The sequence below is a fragment of the Bemisia tabaci genome, chromosome 7, assembly GCF_918797505.1.
Source record: "Bemisia tabaci chromosome 7, PGI_BMITA_v3".
Lineage (NCBI taxonomy): Eukaryota > Metazoa > Arthropoda > Insecta > Hemiptera > Aleyrodidae > Bemisia > Bemisia tabaci.
Window position 1 is genome coordinate 37,377,331 of NC_092799.1, and position 20,072 is coordinate 37,397,402.

A 20,072-nucleotide genomic window follows, 5' to 3' on the forward strand; every position below is an offset into this window, starting at 1 on the left:
GGTATTCTTGCTCAGCACGCTACGGTGTAAATTCGAGGAAACGGAGGCGATGTGCGGTTTCTGAAACGAGCCAAAAAAGTTGGTTCCTCTCTGTTAAACTCGGTCCAAACCTGTAACACACACAAAGTGCCCGACGTTGCCATTCGGGGCGTTTTATTCCCGCAGTACGCATGAGGGAATCTAGCAATTCGGCAACGCTGCGTCCGGAATTTGACAACCCGGGCAGGCAGGCAGATGCACAGCCGCGCTTCAACGTGAAACAAAATTATTGCGTCGGCGGAGCCCGGAACTTGGGAGCAGGGACAATAGGGAAACTTTTACGAGAGGGGTGGCCGATCGGGGGAGCTCCTGGAGGGGCGGGCGGGCGGTCCGATAAAGCCTTCACTTGTGCTTTATTTTGAGGGTGCAAAATAATTCAATACTTTCCGAGGGTTTACGGCCCGGATCGCCCGCACACGTTCCGGGAAAGGAGCGTGAACGATCCGTTATCGATATTTCCCCATTTGAATCTATGGTAAAGAATCGATCATTGAGGTGTCCGTTGCGAATCGATCTTTATACATGGGTTTAAATATCAAATCAATCGATTTATCGCAAAGCACGCTGCGCCACTGGAAAGGAGGCGCATTTCCCGAACCGATACGCACTACCCGACGATATCCACGTGTCTTATCAGGGACGCACCGAGGGGGGGGGGGGGGGGGGGGGGGCGTATCCTGATAAAGAACAACAACGCCACCACGGCTGGCTCCCCCGGAAACGGATTGAATATGTCGCCACTTCGTCGAGTTCTTAGAAAATACGATTGTTTTTCGGGGAACATCGGCTGGTCGTCACGTATCAGAAGTAATCCGTCAACAAAGAAAATTATGGAAAAGCAAGCACGGTTCCCTACAACGATTGGGTAGATATGCTTTTTATTAGAAAATCCGATTTCGTGGATGGATCCGTTGAATTGCATGGACTTGTTGCTGATGGATCGACGTGGGACCTGTTGTGCAAATGACGGATGGTTACGAAGGCATAATTGAAAATGGTTTTCAGGCAAAAGTTCTTGTTCAAAATCTTAAACCCATGCTAGAAAGCAAATGAAGGTGATTTAACAAGTTTTCCTTGACATTTTCGTCATTTTCCCTGACATTTCCCGGCTTTCCCTGACTTTTTGAAATTCCCTGACATTTCCCGGCTTTCCCTGACATCTCCCGGCTTTCCCTGACTTTTTAAAATTCCCTGACATTTCCCGGCTTTCCCTGACTTTTTAAAATTCCCTGACATTTCCCGGGTTTCCCTGACTGTGGCAACCCTACAAGATAGGTGCTCGTACGGATGAGCCGAAAATAATCGTTCTAACAGCAAAGTGAAGTCCATTTTCCTTCTTCAACACGAAAAGCTCCCGAACTTTCAGGAGGCAACACAGCTCGGCCGGGGGGTAAAGCTCCGCGATTTTCCCAAGTTTCGGAGCCGCCGCCGGTCCAAGGCCACTGACACCGGGATCGGGCGGTAATGGCCCTTTAACGGTTGTTACCGTTTTGCACCGTTCACCATTTTTCTATCGACGAAAAAGCTCGGGCCCTCGCTCGGCTCCGCGGAGTTGGAGCGCTGAGGTTAATCGCAGAACCATTTCCAACCAGCGGCTAATCCGAGTGCAGTCGTCTGTATCCCGACGCGGGAGTCGGATCGCCGAGCTAAAGTCCATTCACCGGGACTCCAGTAGTCTAAAGTTGACCCATCTGGCAACGGGAAGCTTTGCTCCGGAGTCGCGAGTGGGCGGCCAACCAGGGAGGGGGCAGCGGGTCTGGGTTCGACCCCTCCGCGACCCGGGTCGGAATAGAGACCGCGCCGTAACGCTCCTGCGTTGTCTGATCGGGCAGGGTAATTGTTCCCCGACTGGTTCCATTTTAACCTTTTGAATATTTCACTTCATTGGAAATTAATAGCGACATGCGTAGCACTTACGATTTTCTGGACATATCAGTCATCAAGTAAAACCCTTTCCGTAAAATTTCAAGAATCGTAGAAAGATTACAAATAAGGGGGCAGAAAAAAAGAGCCTTTTCCTTCTTTTTTTTTACTTTGACACGTCTAAGATGATAATACGAGCTTTCCTTGAAAATTGATAGCGACGTAACATCAAGTCATCAAGCAAAACCCTTTTCTTAAAGTTGCAAGAAGTATGAAACGATTCCCAAGAAAAAAAATAGACAAGAAGAGTTTTTTTCTCCTCTTTTTTGAACTTTAATACGTCCAGATAATAATATGAGCTTTCCTTGAAAGTTAATAGAGACGTAACCCTAACGATTTTCTGGACATATCAGTCATCAAGTAAAACCCTTTCTGCAAATTTCAAAAACTATGAAACGATTCCCAAGAAGAGGAAAATAGACAAAAAAACTTTTTTCCCTTTTTTTTTTGAACTTCAACACTTCCAGATGATAATACGAGATTTCCTTGCAAATTAATAGCGACATGAGCAACACTCACGATTTTCTGAATCAGTCATCAAGTAAAACCATTTTCTGTAAATTTCAAGACCTATTGAAACGATTCCCAAAAAGAAAAAAATAGACAAAAAGAGTTTATCAAAATTCTTTCCTTGCACTTTGACACGTCCAGATGATAATACAAGATCGCAGTCTCGTTCTCAACACCTGGAAAACATGGAGAAGTCACAGGAGTAGATCCCGGGCAATCGGCAACACTTGACACGGCATCCCTTCGTAGAGCGTCGGTTGCTTCAGTGTCAGACTCGGAGTTAATGTCCCAGAACGGAACATGACTGAGGACCGCCATTGCCAGGCTACACCCAAAGGAGCGATGCTTCACGGAGCCTGCCCGCGCCCGGCTCGGCATCCCGTGTAAGTCCGTATGTACGGGCGATACGAGCGTTACGTACCGTGACTCGTTTCGAATACAAGCTCCTAAAATGGAGGCCCGGGGAATTCCTGCATCCGCGATTTCCGCCGACTACTCCGCTCGATTTCGGCCCTGATTCCTATCGAAACGCCGAACACGCCATCCGAGTCTGAAAAGCTTTAGATACTAAAATATTCTCGGCGTTTTTACCAAGGTCCGTTGGTACCTTTACCATCTCACTTTTTTACCAATTAATGGTAATTTTACCAAGATAGATTGGTAAGCTTACCTAAAAACCGGTATTTTTACTGTTTTTTTTCAGGCAAGAATACCACTTTTATTGGTAATCAATTCCCGGTAACTTTGCCATTTTATCTCGGTAATTCTACCACAGTGGATAAAAAATATTGGCGTTTTTACCAAGGTCCAGTAAAATTACCGAGAAAGTTCAATGATTTTACGGAGATTTCTCGGTAAAATTACCAATTCCATAAATGGTAATTGTACCAAGAAAAAACTGGGATCAAATGGAACCCTCCCTGAATTCTTGGTAATTTGACCCTTTTCTTAGTACATACACCGAGATTTGTTTTCAGTGAGCTGTCGGATGACTTACGGCATTCCTCTCCGGGGAGAGGAAATACGTTCGACGCGATGTGAGGACTAGTGTCAACAATTGCATGAGTCATCTGAAAAAAGTAAAGAATCGAGCTCTTAACGTGTCATTTCGAGGTGACAGCTATTACGGCCGATATTCGTACGTAAGTAGATACAAGTATCCGCACTACGAAAGTGAAGAGCCGCCTTGTGACTCTTCATGAGAGAATTGGTAAAATAAAAATACTCGACTGTTATCGCTGAGAAATTGAGATGACTTAAGATGAGGATCTCATTATTCGAGTGCAGTCAATAAAAAATCAATGAAAAGCATGGTGTCAAGAATTCTTGATTTCTTCGATTCGTTCGAACGATTTTTAAGTACCTACCAACTTCCGTTTGTGCTTATTTACGTGACGTCAGCTAGTAAAAACCCCTGACTGGGCACCGTCTACATTTTCCTAGGGTGTTTTACTACCTAGAATTTGTCGAAAGAGAGAAAAAAAATTATTGGTTACTTTTAAGAACCCAAATAAAAAAAAATCCCTGATCAACGACAATTTTTAGTAGGAAACAAATTCTGTGATATTACCCTTGATTGTGGGAATTAAAAAGTAAAAAAATTCCAATCACTAGAGTAAGAACTTGGTGGCTCCACGGGGGAAAAAAAAGCTGCGATCGACCTAATGATGGCAAATTCTATGACGTTCGTCCAGGGTTTCCAGCGGACTGATAACTGACATTGATAGATAGAGCAACAAAGAAAACAAAGGGACAGTGGAACGATTGGCGATCCTATTAGTAGAAGCAGGTGGTTGCGACGGAAAAACACGACAGAAAAAGGATTAGTTTTTAAAGAAATAAAAATTATTGTGAAAATGATGAAGATTCAAAAAAAAATTGTAGTTGTAACCACCCAAAATAGAGTAAAAAATATGCAACATTAATTATAATTATCTTAACTATCCTCTGTAACACTGGAAGAAAACACATTGGATCTGGAGTCCAGACTCTTGAAAACATTGACAAGAAAAAATACTCTAGGTTCAATCGGATTTTTGCTTCAATCAAAGCGAAATCCGCTTAAATTAAGAGGCTTGGTTCTTGATTTAAGCTAGATTCCAGATTGAATCGAGAGTACCTTTTCTTGTCTATGTTTTTAAGAGTCTGGACTCTGGATCCAATGTGTTTTTTTTTTCCAGTGAATTAGTGGTATCGTGGTAGGAGAATTTTCCCCGATTGGGAAAATTTTGTGGACGAGATCAGGACTGATCTTCGCTGGGAAGAACTTTCCGGAGCCCGGGACGACGGTGGCGTTGGAGCGCGACCAACGGCCGGCCTGCGGCTCGAGTCCGCGCTACGAGCTGCGTGCCGTGCTTTTGCTAGGTGGGGTCGCGGGCCCGCGGTGGGGGAGGCATGAGGCATCGGTGCGGTGTCGGGATGGATTTACAATAAATTTCCATCTAATGGCGACAGCCCGGTTGTAAAGCGACTCACGATTTCCAGGCGAACCTCCGTCGTCTTCGTCTCGCTGCGTCGTGCTCCGCGATATCTCGATCGGTCCGCTACTTGAAACCATGGAAAAGGGTCGATTATCGAGGTGAGCGCCTTGATAATCGATTCTGTACCATGGTTTAGAACGGGAGTCCGACGATAGTTGATAATGCACGCTGGACCTGCGCCGAGAGCTCTGCAGCCGGTCCCAGACGACCGGGGACCAGCTGCGGACGTCCTCTGTGTTGTCACATCGACCGACTGAGTCGTTGAACAGCAACAATTGGACGCATTCGAACGAAATTGATCGATTTACAATCGAGTTTTCATCAATTCAAAGAAAAAAGAGATAATTTCATATTCAGGGTAACAAGTTTCCTTGAATGCTAAATTCCTTGGTTTACCAGTGTTGTTGACTTTAAAATTCCCTAAATTTTCAATGTTCTTCTTTTTAGGGGGAGGGGGGGGACGGCATGATTTCTCATAAAAATAATTTTCCCTAAAAAGTTTAAGCCCGCAGTCTCTTGAAATAGAAAAGTGCGTCGTTATAGCTAGAGAGAACGATTTTATGGCTCCGCAGCAGCAGTTCCTGAGTTTTCAGGGTTAGGTTGAATTCCCTGACTTCGAAAAAACTTAGTTTATGGCGTCATTTTGCACAAAAGTGTCCAATGCGTGGATCCCAGGAAGAAAAACTGAACTTTACTATGAGGATGCTAAATGGATCTAACAATTCAATATATGCGACACCATGAGTATACAACTTGGAACATTGGACATTTTGGAAAGTTGAAATGTAGTTACGGTCTTTCACCTTTGAAAAGACGAATAATGAAACAGAAAAGTGTTGGTGGTAGGTTGGAGAGGTGCAGAGGGTGTATTCCGCAAAAGTGCGTTTTAAAAGTATTTTTTAGAAAATAACCAGTGTTTTCCCTGTGCGCGCCCGGGAAAGGAAACCCCTCTTCAGCGGCCTAAACTTTGAATCTTTCCTTTGTTTGGAAAACTTTTTTACCAGGCAGCCTCTCGAATAACCTGCCTTTTTCCGGTAGATAAGGACCACAAGTTGCAGTTCTCAAGGAACTTTTCCTTGTTGGGCAAGCAGCATCTCCCTACTCAGGAAACCCTCAGCCATGTTATTACTATTATCCATTTTTCTACGGAGCTGTGGAATTAGGCGAATTATCCGAACATTGCGACAACAACCCCGCTCACGACGAGGGGCGAAAAGCGACGTTAACGACATCTGGGGGCACGACACAGCGGCGCACGGCGAGCAGCACTCCGTCCGCCAACCTCACGACACGATCAGATCGGCCCGCTGAATTTCCGCATCCGTAATCTTGCCACTTCCCTTCCTACGGGGTCACAATCTGACTCACACTCATACTCGTGTACTACTGTGTGAGCTTAAACGTGGGCTCGCATCTCCCATACGGTGACAACCGAAAAGGATCCCTGCGCCTCTGAGGCCCAGGAAGGAGCGGCAGTACTGCCATGCTGAAGAGGAACATTCAGACGTTGCCAAATTTCCTTTAATATAACGCGAATTTCCTGGTAAACATATAAATATATTTCTCCAGATTTTTCGGATAATTTTGTTCGCAATTTCACCTAAAGATTCTGAAAATGTAAAGGAAGAATATTCATAACTTTCCTCAAAAACAAACATTTTATCGAAGGAAATTTGGCAACACTCGAATCTTCGTTACGACTTCAACTTTGAGAGTTTTGTTCGAGTTTCGGGGTTTGTTTCAGAAAAAAACCAATGGCGCCCTCGAGTTTCTCGCCAAATTTGACGTAGGATTCTGTACTTAAATCGCAAATCCCTGACACCTGCAAGATCTCCATTTCAACACTGAAAAAAAAACACATGGGATCTAGAGTCCAGACTCTTAAAAACATCGACAAGAAAAAATACTCTTGATTCAATCAGATTTAAGCTTAAATCAAGAACCAAGCATCTTAATTTGAGGGGATTTCCTTTTGATTTAAGCTTAAATCTGATTAAATCACGAGTCCTTTTTCTTGTCAATATTTTTGAGAGTCTGAACTCTAGATCCAATGTGTTTTTTTTTTTTCCAGTGTAGGAATCTGTACTTGAATCGCAAATCCCTGACACCTGCGAGATCTCCATTTCGACCAATTCACTGACTTTCCCCAGTCGCGAGAAAACCTGCAGCTTCCGAGCCCTTGGGCGCGAGAGGAGGAAAAAAATACGGTAGAGAAATGCGTCCACCGTGTAGGGCGTTACGGTCAAATTTTTCAGCCGTCAACCGATCGGCCCCGTCCCCGGATTCAGGACCCGCCGCGCAGCGGGGCAAAGGTAACGGAAGGGGTGAACTAATCTCAAGTTGCCGGGAGCCGGGAGCGCTCCTGGGTTTATAATGATCAAAATAACAGGTTTGGGTTTATTGAGGTTGAGCCGCGCCAACCCCGCCAACCCCGGGCGGACGTCCCTTCATCCCCGGCGCGGCAAAAGCTCGTGTTCGCTCATAAATTTCAGTGACACGCTCTCCGGGAGAGAGGGAGGGTTCCCGAAGCTGCAGCGAGGGGAGGCTCGGGGTGCAATGACCCTTCGGATTAAAGGGAAAAAATGGTCCCGGGCGAGGAGTTGCAACTGCGCACCGAATGCGCGTGGCGCGAGTGTAAACCGAGGGGAGCGCCACCGTTGCCAAACCTCCCGATCCTGTCGCGTTTAACGCGTGTATCGACGGAAAAACTGCAGAAATGCGTAGAGTCCCTTTAAACTGAGAATCAAGACAACACCACCTCATGGAGTCACAAACGGGAATAAAGATTACAGAAATTGAACGTTTTTCGTAATCTTTGATCGGCCCATTCTCAAATTCCTTTCTCCGTTCCTTCTCCCATTCCGTTTGTTCCTTGCCGAACCCGTGATTCCCTGGTCCATTCCAGATTACAATCTTTGCAATCGGTGAAAATGTAATCTTTATTCTCGTTTGAGACACTGTGAAAGTCTAAAATACGGGAGCCAATCAGAAATGGATTCATATTGTCTTGACCCTCAGTATAAAGGGACTCTAGAAATGCGTAATTCGATTGCGGTGTTTTGAAAACTTAACTCTTATTGTATATTTTAAAAGGAGACCAAACAAATATCAAGATTTAAAATATATACAGATTAATCTGTATGAAGAGGAGCAAAACCATGACATTTTCAAAAAATGATAAAGATAAATTTTCCATGTGGAAAATAGGGTATGACAAGAAGTCTGCTGCGCCGCGAACTGAGATACGCATTTCTGCAGTTTCACTGTCGATATGCGGCAATTGGTTCTTTAGAAATTGCAATCACTTCTATATACGGATGAATTTAGCCATTTTGAATAATTTCGTTAAAAAACCATGTCTGTCTGTCCGCAGAGGAGCGGAGCAGACTAGGAGAAGTTCGAACAGAAACTCGACTTTTAAAGCCTTAAAATAAGTTCTATACTACGGTTTCCAATTGAAAACGGTATTTTCAACGATTCAATTTGATATTTATTTTTCAAGGGTCTAGACTCTGTATCCACGATACATTTCTTTTCAGTGAAGGATAGAAATTGGCAAAAGGGGCAGCTATGAATAGAAAAAGATACTGCTCTCTCGCGAAAAACCGAAGAATGTTGAGGATAATATTTTGTTTTGTCTGGAATGGCGTAAATATTTAAGCGCACTCACTTCTCCCTCAATACTCTCGTTTCTGGCAAAAAATACGAATTTTACTGTTTAGCTGCACCAGTCAGCTGATTTAAATATTGACTCACCGTCGGTCAAATTTTGAAGGGAACTTTTAACGAAATTACTTTTTTGCTGTCTTCGGTGACACGGGAGTATTAAGTCTAAATGGTTCGAAACTTGGCACCACTGGAGGCAGCAAAGGTGCGCTGCGTCACAAGGAGCGGAAACCGTCAGCGAGAGAAAACAAAGGACTTGTATGTAAAAGCAACTGCGCATCATTTCCACTTACCTTTCCTGCGCTTCAAGTAATCACAGGCAAATAACACCCTCAATGCCATTCTGTAACAGAAAGAGAAAAACAGAAATTAGCAATTTTGTATCTATGCGTATAATATAGCGCGGTATATCATGCGTGATAGCCAAAAATAATTGGACCAAAAAAGTATGGTGCAAAACAGGAGTTACGGAAATCACCAAAAATACGAAAAAAATCAAACGCACGCTAGCAGAAAAAAAAGACATTAGGTATTACGAAAAAAAAATGATTCATGCCTAATATCACGAAATATATTAAAAATTATTTCGAGGATAGTAAAGTCATGATTTGCGCGTCAGTGCTTGGCACCTCTTTACGAATCACACGCAGGAGAACATGTCCCATCGGGACCAAAACAATGTTAATGTGATAAAAAAAATTGGAAATCGATCATAGTGCAATTTTCCAAAAGAAGTGAGCGGGGTCCTTTTAAAACTCTAGGAAGGGACTGGGCCCATGAGAGCTGAGGGGCCCATCTAGCGTTGCGGGCCCTGCCGGCCCAACATTTACGCCACTGGCAGTCACCCTCACGCCGATAACACGATTATGTTCGAATTTCCACCCTACCTGAAAAAATGATAACCTGCACTATTCTGCCGTGCCAAGGAAGAACGCCGTATGAAAATTCAAGAGTTGGGTGAGTTCAAATAAGCGTCTAATTTGGTGTCCCGATCTGTTTTAATCGTCATAATCTGAGAAACATGGGCAGATCAAATTTTTTTCTCATTTTCCACACTATTGTTGACTATTACATGCTATTTCCCACTTTATTTGGACTGAAATAAAAATTTAGGAGAACTTTGAATGTGCAAATTGCCTACATTTGTCCCAAATTTGCGTGTCCCCCGAGCCTGGTTCTTGACTTTAAATCGATGTTGTAGCATAACTAGAGTGATTATTTAAGAAAACTTTATCGGAGATGATAGGTAATGCTTTTGAATTTGAGAAAAAAAATATGTCAATTTATTTTTTGCTCCATCAATAACTTTTTCACGCGCTAGAATCATTGTCCCGAGCAACGGTCAGGAACAGTCAGGAGAGACATGGCAACGATGTAATAAGCTCTAAATGATTGCCGTAACGTTGAGGTTTTTCCAAAAACGACTTTTTTTTGTTTTGATTGAATAGTTCACACGTCGTAGATGGCAAAAATTCTGAAACTCGCAAATTTTTGTGCAAGATTAACGCCATTAATGATGCCAAACAGAATGCTATACATGATAACCAACAGGGCGTCAAGCATACACACACACACACTAATATCAGCTCGTAAAATACTTTCGAAGTGTGCGTTAGGGAAAATTTTCTCTTATTCCGATCCTCTAGGACGTGCTACTAAATATTCCGTGAAAAAAAACACCAAAATTGTCTATACTGTTAGAGATAAGCTTAAAAAACAGCTAATTCCATCCTGTCCCGTTCCATCTTGTCCCGTTCCATCCTGTCCCATATGTTTCCATCCTGTCCCATGTCCCAGTTTAGTGGGACAGAGTGGAAAACTGTTACAACTGAGACTTGCTTGTTTAAGCCCTGTAGGCGCTCTTTTCTACTGATTTAAGTGTAACTTGGTATCCGGGGGTATTTTTCAATGGGGAACTCGAATTTTTAGTCGAATTTTGAAAATTCGAAAATCCAAGATGGCGGACATGACCTAAAATGCTATCGCAGCGCCTAATCAACTAGGATTTGTTTGTTTAAGCCCTGTAGGCGCTCTTTTCGACCGATTTAAGTGAAACTTGGTACACGGAGGTATTTTTCAATGGGAAACTCGAATTTTTATTCGAATTTTCAAAATTCGAAAATCCAAGATGGCGGACATGGCCTAAAATGCTATCTCAGCGCCTAATCAATCGATTTACGCAAAACTTGGTACCGGGGGTATTTTTGAATGGGAAACTCGAATTTTTAGTCGAATTTTCAAAATTCGAAAATCCAAGATGGCGGACGTGGCCTAAAATGTTATCTCAGCACCTAATCAGTCGATTAAAGTGAAACTTGGTACCCGGGAGTACTTTTCAATGGGGAACTTGAATTTTTGGTCAAATTTTTAAAATTCGAAAATCCAAGATGGCGGACATAGCCTAAAATGCTATCTCAGAGCCTAATCAATCGATTTACGCGAAACTTGGTACCCGTGGGTACTTTTCAATGAGGAACTTGAATTTTTGGTCAAATTTTTAAAATTCGAAAATCCAAGATGGTGGCCGTGGCTTAAAACACTATCTCGGTGACTAATTAATTGATTTTAATGAAACTGGACCGGAAAACCTTGGTATAAGGAAAAGAAAGGAAATTTTAATAGGGGTGCAATAGGGTTCCTTATGTATCTTAGGCTACGAAATCGAAAAATTCCTGTGTTTTTTCCATCGTGCACAGATTCTCCCGGAAAATTGACTCTTCTGGAAAAGCTAAATTTTTAAGGAAAATTCCGATTTCTCCGGAAAAATTCCGAACTTTCCCAGGATAAATCGCATTGATACCTACAGGTAAATGGAGGTGTTTTTCAGAATCAGCGCCAAAAATCTACTCCGAAACCATTCGCAATCTTCGGAAAATCCAAAATCAAAAAAAAAAAAAAATTGACCGGTGTAATTGTTATGTTAATGTAAGTCCTCAAACTTTTCCTGGCTTTATTACCACTTCAGCGGGTACACGCCCACTCGAAGTTTTAAAATTCGGTGTGTTTGATCCATTTTGTATTGCAATATTCCAAGAAATAAAAGCTTCTTCTCGTGTGAAACGAAAACAGTGCGCATTTTGATAAACAGACGGAACTGTCTAAAAGACAAGCAGAATAAGCTCCAGATATCTTTCATGACGGATGAATTTTTTCTTAATTTTTTTGGTTCTGCAAGATATGAAAGGGTTACATGTTTTCAATTATGCTTTAATTTAGTGCTCGGCGATGCTTTTATGACAATTGTGTTCAATTTTTAATTAAAAGTATTATATGTCACCTCTGAGATGAAAATTTTGGAAATCAGTCAAAATTACGGCGAATTTTGGGAAGTGATACACTTGACGGTGGAAATTCGGGTTTCAGCCCAACTATTAAGCTCGACGAGCTATATTTCCTAAGTCTACACCTAATGATAGTCAAAATAAAGTTTGGTTTGCCCAAAAATTCAGAAAAAAATTTTGGGAGGAAATAGAACCTGGAATTTGACCCTGATTTGAATTCACCCACTTGCCAAATTGCCTTCGATAAAATGTTTATTTTAGAGACAAGTTATGAATGTTTTTCCTTGAAATTTTCAGGAACTTCAGGTGAGATCGCGAACTAAATTATCTGAAAAATCGGGAGGAAAAATTCATAAAACCAGGAAATTGGCTTTTTATCAAAGGAAATTTGGCGATGCCTGAAGGTTCATACGGCGTTCTTCCTTAGCACGGCAGTGTTCCAGCAACTGAACCATTAGCGATTTCCTCTCTTCAAGCATGGCCGCACGAACGATTTACCAAAATATCACCCCGGATCGAGGTTAGCTCGCACGAGTGGAAGATTACAGGAATTCCAAAACATGAGCACGGAGACTGCAAGAGCGCACGTAGTACGAGGCGATTGACAAAGCGCGCGGATGGTGGGGGGGGGGGGGGGGGGGGGGGGTTAGGGTAAAAAAAATTGTTATCGCGGAAGGTGCGAGTTCGGATCGGACTGGGTTAATGGCCGCTCAGTTTGGCGGGACATGAGACGTTTTATTGGCGTGGCAAGCTTTGCGATTAATCGATTGATCTGCCATTAAAACCCACGGAAAAGGATCGATAAACAGGGTGTTCGTTATGAATCGATTCTTTACCATAGTTTCAAATGGGGGAATATCGATAATCGATGATCCACGCCTCGCGACAAAGAAGTTTCGTTTGAGGACGGTGCCGGACCAGTCGGTAGGAATATCCGGGGCCGGACGTGGCGGATGACACGGAGCCCCCACTTCGACAACATCGGGCCCGGTCGTCCGTCGATGTCGACGTCGAGTCATGCCGATTCCGCGTTGCATAATTTTGTCTCCGATATCGTGAGTGCGCGTGAGAACTGATGCCTCTCTGTCTCTCCTCGCACCGCCCGCCCGCCGATGCCTCGACAAAAACAAATTGAGATGCTCCCGCCTCGGGTTGCCAAGCGGACTGAGTTAAGCAGAATGGAACCAACCCACATTTTGGAAAAAATTGAGTCATGAGTGGTTTTGAACTCAACCACTGCTCCATTATCCATCGCCAAAAATTCTAAGTTTTTGTTGGAGCAAATTTTGCAGAAATTGAACTTGAAGTTCATCTTTTACATTGAATCTTATGCAGGAGCCAAACTTTAAACCTCTTTTTCTCGGTTCGATCTCGATGTGGCTTGGTTCCTTTCTGTTTAACTCCGTCCAAGTCTGATCCGATTTTCCGCCACTCCGAAAATTCAACCGTGGGGTCGTTAACGCGTGTCGCAGGGCTGAAAACAGCTAGAGTACCTGTATAGCGAGAGTATGGACAGATGTGAAACTCCGAAAATACATCAGGCCTTCACCGATGCTTCTGCGAATAAAGTTAGGGCCCAGAAATGCAGCCAACTTATGAATTTCAAGTATCCAGAGCGATTTACCAATACTATTGTTACGAACCGTCGTTTAATAAGCACGTGTTTGACTCAGTTTTTGCATAAATTCACTCAATTTCGCGGAAGAACGCTCATTTCTGTGCATTCTCGGCTATCTTGGTTAGAATTGGAATCTGCAGACAGGCAGTGAAATTTTGTGCGTTGGAAGTTGGTCAGAAGGGTGGCTCACTTTTGGGCCCTAGGCCCTCCATGAAGCGATCTGTCCATACTCTCGCTATACAGGTACTCTAAAAACAGCGTGAGGTCGGATGAACGTCGAGTACCTTTACAGTAAGAGTACGAACATGTTAGTAATTTTGAGGTTAGGCCATGGAGCTTTTAGGGCCCTCAAGAGCAGCCGACATATGAATTCAAAATATCCAGAATTATATATTATTATTATAATTGGTATGACCTGTCGTTGCAAGGATGCAGAATCTTCCAAGCTTCCTTATTTTCACATTTGCCACACAATTTCCCACCAAATTCAAAAGTAAAAACTGAAGTATGCGGGTAACATTTTCCGTCGAACTATAGTTTTTCGCACTACCATGAGGATAATTCCATCCAAATTTCTACTAAATTCTAAATCAGTTCGCCTCACGTGCGATGCTCCTTACGCAACCAACGCGAAAACACTGAGCTATTGCGTCGTAAAGTAGAAAAACTGATAACGTGCTTACCTACGCGTGATCGCAAAAACCCCAGATCGGTATAAAATAACGCACTCCACCTCCCGTTTTTTGACCCTGATGACAGAGAACGCGGCGCTCTGAGAAATCCCACTCTGCAATACGTCGGTAAATCGATGAGGTCCCCCTCGCTGAATAAAAATTACTTGTAATCCAATTTTTGCATCCAAGTTGCACCGATCGAAAACTAACGGCTCGCCGCGCTCTACTGCCGGCACTTCAAAGAAAATACGCCCGGTAAAAGTGCATGCGGGTTAGAAACTTCTGAAACGCAACTTTCATCAACTTTCAGGAATTTCAAAGCCGGCAAATCTAATGTTTTAACAAGGTTCATGCACGGCTGGCTCGATGCACTTTAGTCGTTAGGCTCGTAAGTACAACTTCAGTTCACTAGTTTCCAACTTCCGACTAGGCGAGCGCAATGCTAACAGTTTATTTGAGAGCTTTTGAACTTTAAAGTGATTTACGACTATTCAAAGAAAAATGCCTGCATGAGCCACTCGATGAACATACTGGACCAAGCGAGGTCACGAGTCTATCTCGACGCAACCTAACTAGAAGAACTTCCTTCCTTCTATTTTTCTGCGATTCAAATGTTAACAGAAACCAGTGGCGTGGCGTGCTTTGCGATAGATCGATTGTTATGCCATTTAAACCTATGGAAAAGGATCGATGAAGAATTGAAGAGGGTGTTCGCAGCGAACACCTCAATAATCGATTCTTTACCATAGATTTAAATGGCATAACAATCGATACATCGCAATTCACGCCACGCCACTGACAGAAACATTAGAAACTAGAGGAGTATGTTAAAATTAAGGTCCTCCTTTCTTGCACGCTGAATGAGTTTCGATCGACTAGGCTCCTTTTTCCGCACGAATTTGTTACCTTACGTTTACGAACCCCCTGATTGGTGATGACTGATGGATGTCGCAAGGAGCGAGTTTGTCAAATATAGCCGTGTTCGTCAAACAAATCGCTCAGCACGTTGCTTATCAGTCATGGCGAGGATAAATCTACGCTGCCCGGAAGTAGTTACATGTGCGCTAAAAGAAGCCATGAGTGCGGGATCTGTGAGTGAGACGTATTTATGCTAAAAGGAACTATCTTAAACGCAAACCCTATGAACTTAGTTCCTGTTAGCACAAAGACGTCCATTCGGGCGTCCCGCATCTGGCACGGAATTTCGGCTCTGGACTACTTAGCCGGTGCGATTTCAGGTTAGATTTTTGTATCTAATCTTGAACGTGAAAGTAATGGCATTGGATTAACATGCCGGGTCGGCGGTTTATTTTCGGCGACCTGTGACTGCATCTGGTCACGGAGCTCGTCTGTTGACCCCGGATAAAGCGTAAACACCTATCGCGCCGTGTGAGATAACCCTTGACTAATGTTGCCGCCGCTTCGCTTTAACGGAGCCATTGTTATGCACTTATTAAAATTGCTGAGAACTGTGGATTCGAGTTAATTGTAAACACGGGACCGAGTTGATAAACATTATCGCCGCGAGCGCGTCTACTCATTTTCTGTCATGATCTAGAGAATGCTGCGCTCAGAGGATGGAGAAGTCTCGACGTAAAATTCAACCTTTCATGTTTCGGTTTGAGTAAGGAAAGCGCCGAAAATTTCAGGGCCGTAGAGGTCCTCCCAAATCGTAGCTAATGAGGGAAATTTCCGGAGTGAAATTTTCTCGGGGGACCTGTGCTGCCGTGCTAAGGAAGAACGCCGTATGAGCCTTCAGACGTTGCCAAGTTTCTTCCGATAAAAACTGAATTTACTGGGAAAATTGCGAATATTATTTTCCAAAATTTTCAGACAATTTCGTACACAATTTAATCTAAAATATCTGAAACTTTCAAGGAAATATATGCACGATTGCAGTCAAAAATACAAAGAAATACAAAAATACAAAGGGAAATTTGGCAACTCTCGGATGTTAATACGACGTTCTTCCTTAGCACGGCAGTGAGAGAATCCTATCCTGCAGCATTATCCAGCCATTAGTTCCTTATCGTGAAATTCCCTATGAACTACGTTGCAAAATTGAGGAGACATTTGTCAGATAAAAACCTTAAGGGAAAAAATCCTTTCAACTCATTTCGAGAAAGTGACCTCATCTGACCTTTTTCTTCTTCTTTTTTTTATTAGAAAATCAGGAATTATCCTCCTGGTAAGTAAGCTGCTTTTGCGTCTATACAAATAGACGTGACTGCACAATTTTGCAACACTGCGTGGATTACGGGGCCTTTTTCACTTTCATTTGCGTACATGCCGAGTGATGTAGAGAAAAGGGAGGCTCTGCTACTAGAAACGAGGATCTGGCTTTTACTGTATTGTAGCGAGGCTCTTTCCAGTTTTCGATCTTAACAGCAGTGGCGAAGCGTGAATCGATCGTCGATATTCCTCCATTTGAAGCTGTGTTAAAGAATCGATTATGAGGTTGTTTCTGCTCATCGATCCTTTACCATAGGTTTAAATGGTACAATCGATTTATCACAAACCACGCCACTGCTAAACTAAATATACACCTTCTATCACGGTAAACATAATTCGTTAGTCTGATTGAAACAAGTTTTTTGACATCAAGAAAAGTGTATGTGCGAAAGCTCGCTCATCCTATGTCGAGAAAAGTTTCAAGTGAGGGGATCATCCCCGAATCAACAATCAACACCTCTCAACAGGTAACGTGCACTCAGATACCACGTATCGATACAAACGAAGTTCACATTTTGTCTCAACACGATGAGCGAGTTTCACTCAGTTTTGCAGCGTTAGATGTTGCATTTATGTGAGTCAGATTGACCTAGTTATGAGCTCATCCATTTATTCAGGTACTTAATCGTTAATTATTACAGTCGCTATCATACCCATTAGGGACTTTTTCTCCCTTTCTTCGAAATTCAACGAACGCGAGCATTTTGTTTACCCGCATGGCGTGGAGTTGTATTAATTCCTTTTACTAACGCATTTTGGTCAGCGGACAAAGCGAACGTTCGGGGGGTAGTAATGATGGATGATATCATTTACTCTCCAAGTGTGATACGTCCAACTTCGCGCTAATCCGCACACAGGGGTGAGTGTGTCCGAGTCCTTGCGCAAATAAAACTTTTCCGACGCCAACGCCCTAGATGAACATGAAGCGAGACAAAACTAACTTCAGAAGCTTTACATATCCTTTCTAGTATCAGTGGCTTCATGAAGTATAGAAATGGGGAAATTTCTTTAATTGGTCGAGCTGCCTTACTTACATAGGCTTCATGGGGATGCTAGGGTTTCAAAACATGGCGAAAATTACATGCAGCTACATGAAAATTAGGCTTTTACATAAGGCTAAATAAAGTAAATAAAAATTATACTAAGGCAGGGGTGCGAAATTTCTCGACCTCGTGACCAAGCGGGTCGTGATCGGTTGCACGTTAGAATGGGAAGACTCCGCAGACAATATTTAAAAATGGAAAAGCCGGCAAAATCGCAGCTTTTAGCTGAACAACGGTTAAAATCACGCCTTTTCTGTACAACCGCGGTTTTAAGCCGCGTGTTTCGCAAAATCGCAGAAATTTATACGTACAGAGCCAAAAAAATTCATCTTTTTGACATTTTTGAGGTTACAGGGGTTTTCAAAATAGGAAGGCTGCGAACCAACAGGCATCCCTGGATAAAGGGCATATAATCTGCTTACAAAGTCCGCCATTTTTGATTCCGGACAACTCCATTAAATATCGAGCCACTCCAGTATCCAACCGTATCCAAAAACCCTGCCTGTTGCGTTACCCTTTGTGCGTAGCGTCGCTGCAAAGGCTGCAACGTCACATGTCACAGGTTTGCATGCCCCCCTCCCGTGAGACGGGGGGCGCACTTGCCAGATCGCACGGAAAAACACCACTGGACGCTCCAAAACCCGCCGACCCGACGCCGTCGTTTCGCAAATTAAGCGTCGCGACTGCGTTGGCGTCCGCGTCCACGGTAGCGCAAATGCCAATTGATAGAACGGAAAACAAAATGGCGGGGCCCGGCGACAGCTGACGAGTTTATGATTTTCGGCGTCGGCTGCCACTCCCGCCGGCAGTGGACGTCGCACGTGATAAATGAAGGTCATTTAATATGCACCCTCTAATTAAATGAGTGGCGGAGATATGATTATTTATTTTCGCGGCTCCGTGTGGGTTGTTCGTTTCGGCGCCCCCCCCCCTAATCCCCCCGCTCCGCATTACCCGCGTCCCTTCATCCCTAGCTCCGCGCTCGGCGTGACACCTTGAATGGGATGCGTTTACCGCTAATCCACGGCTCTGCATTGTTCTCGAGTCGCTTACAAATCGCCAATTTCGCTCCGCTGGAATTACCTGCTTACGTTTCCTTCTCGGAGGGATCCGCGCGGAGCTCCCGCAATCCGGATTCCCGTCTTATCCCTTCGTTTTATTAAGTCTCTTGTCATCTTGGCACCCTGTTTTGATCCCACGCTGGCGAGGGACAATATTTTGTCTCGGCCCTCCACTCCGAGTCATCTTTTCGGTCTCTATTAATATCCGAATATTTTTCAACCGCACTCAACCTTAGTGAACTTGAAATTTCCCAGGAGCGCGGTGCTACCTTCTCCCCTCTCCCTTGCTAATCTCTGCTGAAGAGTAAGTTGCTCCTCTAATTAAGTGCCTTGACGCTTATTCGATGAAATAATTTTCGCCTCGACCGCGCTGTCGCGGCCAATTTGCCCTGAAATTTTAGGAGGCTGAGGATGTGCACTGGGAAAAAAAAAAAAACACATTGGATCTAGAGTCCAGACTCCTAAAAACATCGACAAGAAAAAGTACTCTTGATTCAATCAGAATCTAGCTTAAATCAAGAACCAAGCCTCTTAATTTAAGCGGATTTCGTTTTGATTCAAGCAAAAATTCGATTGAATCGAGAGTATTTTTTCTTGTCAATGTTTTCAAGAGTCTGGACTCTAGATCCACTGTGTTTTTTTTCCAGTGTGTTTTCTTTTTTTGGGGGGGGGGGGGGGGGGGGGGAGGTCTTAGCGTGCCTAAATTATTGGATGCTCGAAGACACTCGACAACTCTAAAAAATTTTAACTTTACGATGAAATACGTAAATTTTTCCGTTTTCAGATTTTCCCGAGTCCTTGCTAGGTCGTAGCACCTGCAAAGGAGCCTTGGAGGCACTTGGGTGAACCTTTGACAGACTTCCGAAACGTGGGAGTCCTATCCGTTTCGTCGATTTTAGTATCCGCGTGAATGGGAGTTTAAAATGAAAATGACTGTCGGCTTAATGGCATAACGAGTCACGTCATATTCCGGCAGGCCGTAAAGTCAGATATACCATGATCACCTATTTTTCCTTATTATTCCGCCAGAGAGTGTGGGCTATAGCGTCTCTCTCTCTCTTTCTCTTTCTCTTGTCGTGGCAAATGGTGGCGTTGGTAGCGCTCGAAAAGGCGAGTTAAAAGTATAGGCGCCCACATTTTCATGGGTTGCCGTTTCTAGAGGCTAGACTTCAGAGAATACTTTTTTTGCTTAGAAAAATTACTCGCATTAAACATCGAACGGCAAGCGTTTACATCTCGTTACAATTAAAACAATTTTCACGTGCGTTCGCATATCAAAGCTTTGTATCCATAATAAATAATAACCTAATAATACAACTACTAATAACTACAAACAATAAACAACTACCATTTAAAAATTAAAAGGGCCCCATTTCACTAGTGGACTAGATGCGAGACGAAATTTCATAACTGTTCGCGCCTTCAATTCTGTGTGATACCACATACCTACTCCGGAGTTCGAATAGTTGCGCGCTTGATTTCCGCATTTAACGATGCGGGCATGATACCTGTATCCGTACAGAAGTCAGCAATTGAGACAGGCAA

At 43.4% G+C, this 20,072-nt stretch overlaps 1 protein-coding gene across 4 annotated transcripts in view; it reads right to left on the reverse strand.

Annotated features, from left to right (window-relative positions):
* brat (tripartite motif-containing protein brain tumor) overlaps window positions 1-20,072 on the reverse strand; it is a 277,009-nt gene that overhangs the window by 156,795 nt on the left and 100,142 nt on the right. For all 4 annotated transcript variants that reach the window (XM_072302626.1, XM_072302627.1, XM_019044027.2 and 1 more), the window contains exon 2: window positions 8,912-8,961. The gene's annotated coding sequence lies outside the window, so the exon portion shown is untranslated. The remainder of the gene's footprint in view (window positions 1-8,911; window positions 8,962-20,072) is intronic.